Below are 6,902 nucleotides of genomic sequence, written 5' to 3'. Positions count from 1 at the left end.
AACTTGCAAAAAGGGATATGGATCATCGGTTACTTTGGCTAATTCATAAGTTTTATCAAAATAACACTGCCCAGGTGAGGTGTGGGAGTAAAGGCCAGCTATCTAAGATGATCAAAATTAATAGAGGTGTTTGTCAGGGCTGCCTATTGGTGCCTTACTTATTTAACCTCCATATTAACAACAATGAAAACCATCTTTCTGGTGAATTTTTTCATCCTCCCCATCTATCCCAAAAATCTATATCAAACTTATTTTATGCCGACGATGCCGTGCTGATGTCTCGGTCGTATGTAGGGCTGAAACGTTCGATGAACGCTTTTGCACTCTACTGCTCTCAGGAGCTATTGGATATAAATTATTCCAAAACCAGTTGTCTTTTCTAAAGGGGTACCGCCTTGGCGTCTTTCCTGGTTTATAAATGGCCAGTCGATTGAACAGGTTAATACCTTCCGTTACTTGGGCATGCTTTTCTCTTATAACATGTCCAGGAAGACTCACATGACTGCTGCTAAAAAGCTGGCATCAATACATGCGTCTGCCCTCTTAAAAATTTTTGAACTATGGGTGGTAACTTTTTACCTGCAGCCATTCGTGCTTTTCATGCAAAGGTAGTTTCCCAATTACTTTATGGTGCTCCTTTATTCATTACCAGAGTGAGCAAGAAGTTCGATTTTTGCTCAATCTCTTTTCTTTGTTCCCTGTCTAATCTCCCTCTATGTGTTTCTGGTCCATCTATTCCTATGGAATTCTCTGAACAGTCTTTAGAAGCCAAGGGTTGGATGGCAACTTTCTTCTTTAGGCTAAAAACTCTCTATTCACCAGAAGGATGTTATTTGCACCTTTTAGCTAAGGATAACTTTTGAAGTTCATGGTTGCAAATGGTTGATGGCAAATTACAAATTTTAGGATTTTCCCCTGAATTTTTTAATCAAACAGACAATCCTGCTGTGCAGAAGCAAATTAAATCTAGTGTGATATACTTGGATAAATGGAGTACAAGTTGCTGAGCTCGAAGGGTCTGTTCTTTGCATTATTTAGGTCTCCCAATCCCGGAATCTTTGTCCCCTTATTGTAAATCTCTGACAGTCCCCAAATATAGAATATTGTTTTCCAAGGCAAGATTAAATGCTTTGCCCCTTGGGGAGCTAATGGGTAGATTTCTAGGGACTCCTTTTTCAGAACGACTTTGCAATTATATTTCAGGCAATTTGGACACAATTTGGCACTTTTAAAATTGATGGTAAGAAATATAATATGGCTCGCAACAGATGGATTTCAGTGTACATTAAAAAATGGAGCCCTGCTACTAATCAGGAACTTGTAGCTAATCTCTTAGCTGATACTGATGCGAATGTGATGCTGGCAGTGGCAAAGTTTTTATCTGTAACCTTGGGTGGAATTAAATGAATTAACTCTGCAAGAAATTGCAAGTAGATAAATAGGTACCACTTCGGTGGGAAGGTAACAGCGTTCCGTGCGCCTTGGTGTTTAGTCATGCCGGCCACATGACCACGGAAACGTCTTCGGACAGCGCTGGCTCTTCGGCTTTGAAACGGAGATGAGCACCGCAACCCTAGAGTCGGACTCGACTGGCTTTCGAGCAAGGGAACCTTTACCTTTACCTTTTAGGTAATTAATGTGTATTCAGTAAACTAAACTACATAATTCTGTGAAACTGTAAACTGTAAATTATAGCGTATGCTGTACTCCATTGCATGTACTATATTTTGTATATCTGCTTATGACCTATTGGTCTATGAGCAATAAAATGATTGAACCTGAACCTGATTGAACCTGAACCTGACTGTGGGCATGCAGGGGGAAGAGGACGTGCTGGAGTCTTCCCCTCCCCATGTAAGCCGGGCAGACATTGGCTGTGGTTTTGCAAGTGAGAGGGCTGGCTAGCTGGTGGGTGGCCCAGCATGGGTGTGGGACACAAAGGATGGGACTCCCCCCTGTGATATATATGTATACACACACACACACAAGCAATACTTGTCCTGCAGCTATGTGGGTCTGGGACAAAATGGTTGAAAGAATGAAGCCAAAACAAAACCATTGTTTTCTACTGGGCAGAAAGAATGTATCTTATTGTATTATTCATAGATGTCTATCATTTACACTGTTGTTTCCATAAAATTAGATTTTAAAAAAAATGGATGGTCAAAGCAAGTAGTTCTGGAGACAGTTTCAGAATATGGCATTTAGTAGCTCGTTTTGGCAGCAGTAGACTCTTCATGTAACAGAGTTCTCTGACATCATCCCCTTCCCTCACTAATTGAAAGCAGCATGTTGTTCTCAAATCGAAGAGACAGGGCAGGAGCAGAGAAAGAGAAGCCTCATCCAAATCTTCAAGCTGGATAAAGTTAACCACACATCAGAGAGCCATTTCTTTGTCCTTTAATTTAAACTCATCGTTAATCAACCATGCTCTAATTCTAGAAGGAATGTTGAATGCTTTAATATGAATCAGACATGCGATTGGTGTGGCTGTTCAAAAGCTGCATTCAGCGTGACTTGTCGTTATGCTGTATGTATGCAAGATCCTGTAAGAGAAGGCCACCTGTGTTTTTAATTTGTCCAGTCCTAACTATAACTAAAAGCAGAATAGGGTTGCCCATGGCCTCTGGCAAGGAGTGGGGGGATTGGGATGTCAGCCCCAGGCGGGGAAACTCCTGGAGATTTGGGGGTGGAGGCTGGGGAGGACAGGGACCTCAGTAAGGTACTATGCCATAGGCTCCACCCTCCAAAGCATCCATTTTCTCCCAGGGAACTGATCTCTGTGGTCTGGAGATGAGCTGTAATTCCAGGGGATCCCCAGGTCCCACCTGGAGGCTGGCATCCCTAGAACAGAACTACACATTACATCATATGGCTGCTGCCAAAAATGCACCTCTTAGTAATATATAGCAAAACTTATGTATGTCCTGATAACATGAGATAGACCCAGGACTGGTATAGCCTGTAACCCTTTTTAGGTGTCATGTTTGACTATTCATGCAAGGAGAATATGCTACAGGCGATCACCATTTTGTCTGTATAGCAAAAAGCTCCAAATGTGAGGGAGCTGTGGTACAGCTTAAATATAGTTTTTGCACAATGAGCTCTGAAAACTACAAACAGAGATGAAAGACTGTTTCTGCATCCATCATTTCCTCTGCTTTCTCCGTCGCCTTTTATGTTGCATTTTGCCTTTCCTCCAGCTTTTGCCTCACGTGTGCATTGGCTTTTGTTGTTGCTTCTGCATTCCTTTTCCCTGTTCCACTTTCAGTTAGCTGAATCCCTGGCTTTTCCGGATCCTGTTTTGCCACAGACTTTCTTCTTGCTCTGCTTTCAAGTCGAGGGTATTTCTGATGCAGACATTATTCTGCAGATGCTGCATCACCACCCACCCTCCCACCACCACATTCCCACCTTTCTTTTTGTCAACCCCATCACCAAGGTTGCAGTTTGTTGTTACTCCCACTCTGCTCCTTCCGCCTTCCTCCCTACTTTGGCTCCAGTATTGTGAGGGTTTCCCATCTTTTTAATTTCATTTTTTTAAAAAAACAAGCCCTTTTAGTCTAGCAAAATGATAAGTTGATTGCTAAACTTTGTTCGGTGGAGAAAGAAACCATTAGCAGGGGATGCTTTAACAGTTCAGCTGCAGTTAATGGGGAGGTGGCAGACGGGCTTCGAAGAAGAAGAAGAAGAAGAAGAAGAAGAAGAAGAAGAAGAAGAAGAAGAAGAAGAAGAAGAAGAAGAAGAAGAAGAAGAAGAAGAAGAAGAAGAAGAAGAAGAGGAGATTGGATTTATACCCCGCCCTTCACTTGGAGTCTCAGAGCGGCTTACAAACTCCTTTCCCTTCCCCTCCCCACAACAGACACCCTGTGAGGTGGGTGGGGCTGAGAGAACTCTGACACAAACTGCTCTTTTTCAAGGACAGCTGTGCCAGAGCTTGTGACTGACCCAAGGTCACATCAGCAGGTGCAAGTGGAGGAGTGGGGAATCAAACCCGGTTCTCCCAGATTAGAGTCCGCACACTTAACCACTACACCAAACTGGCTTAGAGACATTTGAGAGCTTGGTAAAAAGAGATGCTTCTCTCTCCCCTACTTGTTCATTCTCTTGCACTCCCCCTCCCAAACTTAACTCCCTTTGCCATACATAGGGATTTTGCTTTCTCATATTCTTCTGTGTCCTTGTGCAAAGTGCCTTCCCCCAGGGAGATGCCAGGAGAGTGGCTGTTGCCCAGACTGAAGCCAGAGGGCTGGTTGTAGCTGCCCATTGCCCATGGCAGCTCCTGCTTTCCAGACATTGTGGAACTGCTTGCTCCCCCCCATCTGCCTGCTGCCTTCCCCAAGCCCCCTCCATGCTTACGCTTGAATAAAGTGAAAGGGGGGGGGCTAACCTTAGAGACCTTTGAGAGCTTGGTAAAAAGTGACGCTTTTCTCCCCCCTTGTTCATTCTCTTGTGATCCCCCTCCCCAACTTGTCCCCAACATCCACTCAGACAGAACCCCCACCATCAGCAACTAAGGGGTGAAGGGATACAAAAGCAGAAGCTTAAATAATAATAATAAAATGTCTCTGCACAACCCAGCCAGCCACCTCCCTGCAGGCTATGCTGCCCTTTCCCATCACTCACTACAGTGCAGCTGTGATAGGGCGACCGTAAATTTAAAAAAACTGTGGACACTGCCCCCCCCCCACGTCAGAAGTGACATTCCAACTTGATTTGGAAAAGTGCAGTTTTTAAATTGTAGCTGCAGAATAAATACACCAGATGGTGTAAGACTGGTGCGAATGGCAGCAGGAACAGAAATCCAAAGTCAAGTTTAAAGGGTTGACTGATTCGATACTCTGCAATAAGCTGTGAGTGCAGAAAGGGCCCAAGTCTTGTTTACAATGCATTTGCTCTTGGAAGGGGTTACAATCATGGCCAAGAGTATGAACAAAGTATGAATAAAGCCAAGTGAGGAGAATTCTTCAGAGCAGCCTTTCAGCAGCCTATAGGGATGAGAGAAAAATTCACAAGCTTGCTGTTTCAGTTCAGATATCCCCTTTTGATTTACCTTTTTTCTCATAAGAGGAAAATACCCAAGAGTCTTTATTTTCACACCATTTCCCCTTGTGCTAATTTCCCCCCCTGTAAAAAGACATACACATTTTTCAATGTTAATTTTGTACATAAAAGGCATAAACACCTGGGTGCATATAAATGGCACATACATAGCATGTAAATGGAGTAAAATGGCATGTATATGGAAATGGTATGTAAACAGAGCACTGACATAGTGTGAAAATGCAAAAAAGGTTTCAAAAAGAACAACCAAATCATCATTAAAATAGCAAAAATGATGTGGAGCAAAATAAATGACAGTGACTCATTCAAGGCAGGGGTAATCAACCTTTTTGAGCCTGTAGGCACCTTTGGAATTTTGACATTGCATGGTGAGCGCAGCTACAAAATGGCTACCACAAAATGGCTTCCACAGTAGGCCGAGTCAGTCACAAAATGGTTGTTGCAGATTACTTTCAATCACACAGTGAAGATCTGTGTCCTGTGGTGGCAGCCAATCAAATATTCAATGGCCAATCAGAAACTTTGCTGGCAAAAGCCCCATCTGGCCCTGCCCACTTTTGTAAAAAACACTTAGTGGGTGCCAGGAAAGTTGTTGGTTGGAGCCATGACGCCCATGAACAGCACATTGGGGACCCCTGGTTCAAGGCATGGAGAGCTTTGAGAACAAGGAATTTATTGGATGTGGGAGATGAAATGCAGTAACTGAGATGGTTAGATTAGGGTGGTCTTAGTCACGGGGCAACCAGAACAGATGTCCCAAGCCCTATGTTGTGTGTATGTGTGTGTGCTGTAGAGCCCCAACCACTACTTCTGGCATCTCTCCCATCTCGGGAGTTGTGGTATGTGGCAGCAACTTCAGCTGTAGGGCAGTGGAGAGCCCCTCTGACTGCACTATAGCTGATTGCCACTGGCCCCTGAAGCTGTGCTCTAAAAGGCATAAACAGCCCTGGCCTGGCCTGCCCTGCCCATGTCCCCACCCACCAATAGAGGTGGAGAAGAGGAAGAGTAGGCTCTTGCTGAGTTGATGCCATCAGCTTGTAGTGGTAGCCACTTGTGCCCATGCACCCATAGTTGCTATTCATGCCCGCTTATGGAGGTAGCTGTTCATATGTGTCCTGTCGAGGGCTCTAGCAGCTGGCTTGTTGCAGCAGTGGCCTCACACCCTCACACAGTGTGGGGTTGAGGTGGCTTGGGGTGGTGGTGGTGGCCAGCAGTGGTTCTGGAGACTCATTCTGGACTTGTCAATACTGAAGAGCTTGGAAAGCATCTCAGTTCCAAAATTGAGCTCAGCACCTTTCATTTAATTCCAGAAAGGTGAGGCTTCAACATACATTTGTCCTACAGAGCTACTTTGGCTGGCAACTCCAAGGAGACTGGGGAGGGCAGGACTTTCCCAAATGGTATCTGTTGATGCCATGACATCAGTTCCAGCTGCATAACTGGAAGTTACCTCACTATGTCATTGTATACTCTAGAATTCACTCAGAACTCTGTGGTAAAAACGGTAGAATTTCAGATGAATCCTAGTGTCCTGTGACATGCTGATGTTACTTCGGGTTATGCATCCAGAAGTGACATCGCAGCATTGACCAACACCATTTCACACACCCCACCCTATGGAGCTGTACTGGGGTAGCACAGCAATCGGTATGACTTTGTCCACCAAAGAGAGCGACCTAGTCAGGTTGTAACACTCTCAGTTATCCTTCAGCTTTTGCTGGAACAAGATTTTGCTATTTATATCCAGCCTATGGGCTCTAGCCACAGACTTGGCAGTCTGTGGAGGCTTTTCCTTTCCTTTCAGTGCACCTCAGTGTAGAGCTGGAAAAATATACATC

Source organism: Gekko japonicus, unplaced genomic scaffold, assembly GCF_001447785.1.
Source record: "Gekko japonicus isolate JY-2015 unplaced genomic scaffold, Gekko_japonicus_V1.1 scaffold376, whole genome shotgun sequence".
In the NCBI taxonomy this organism is placed as follows: Eukaryota; Metazoa; Chordata; class Lepidosauria; order Squamata; family Gekkonidae; genus Gekko; species Gekko japonicus.
This window is presented reverse-complemented; position numbering follows the sequence as displayed.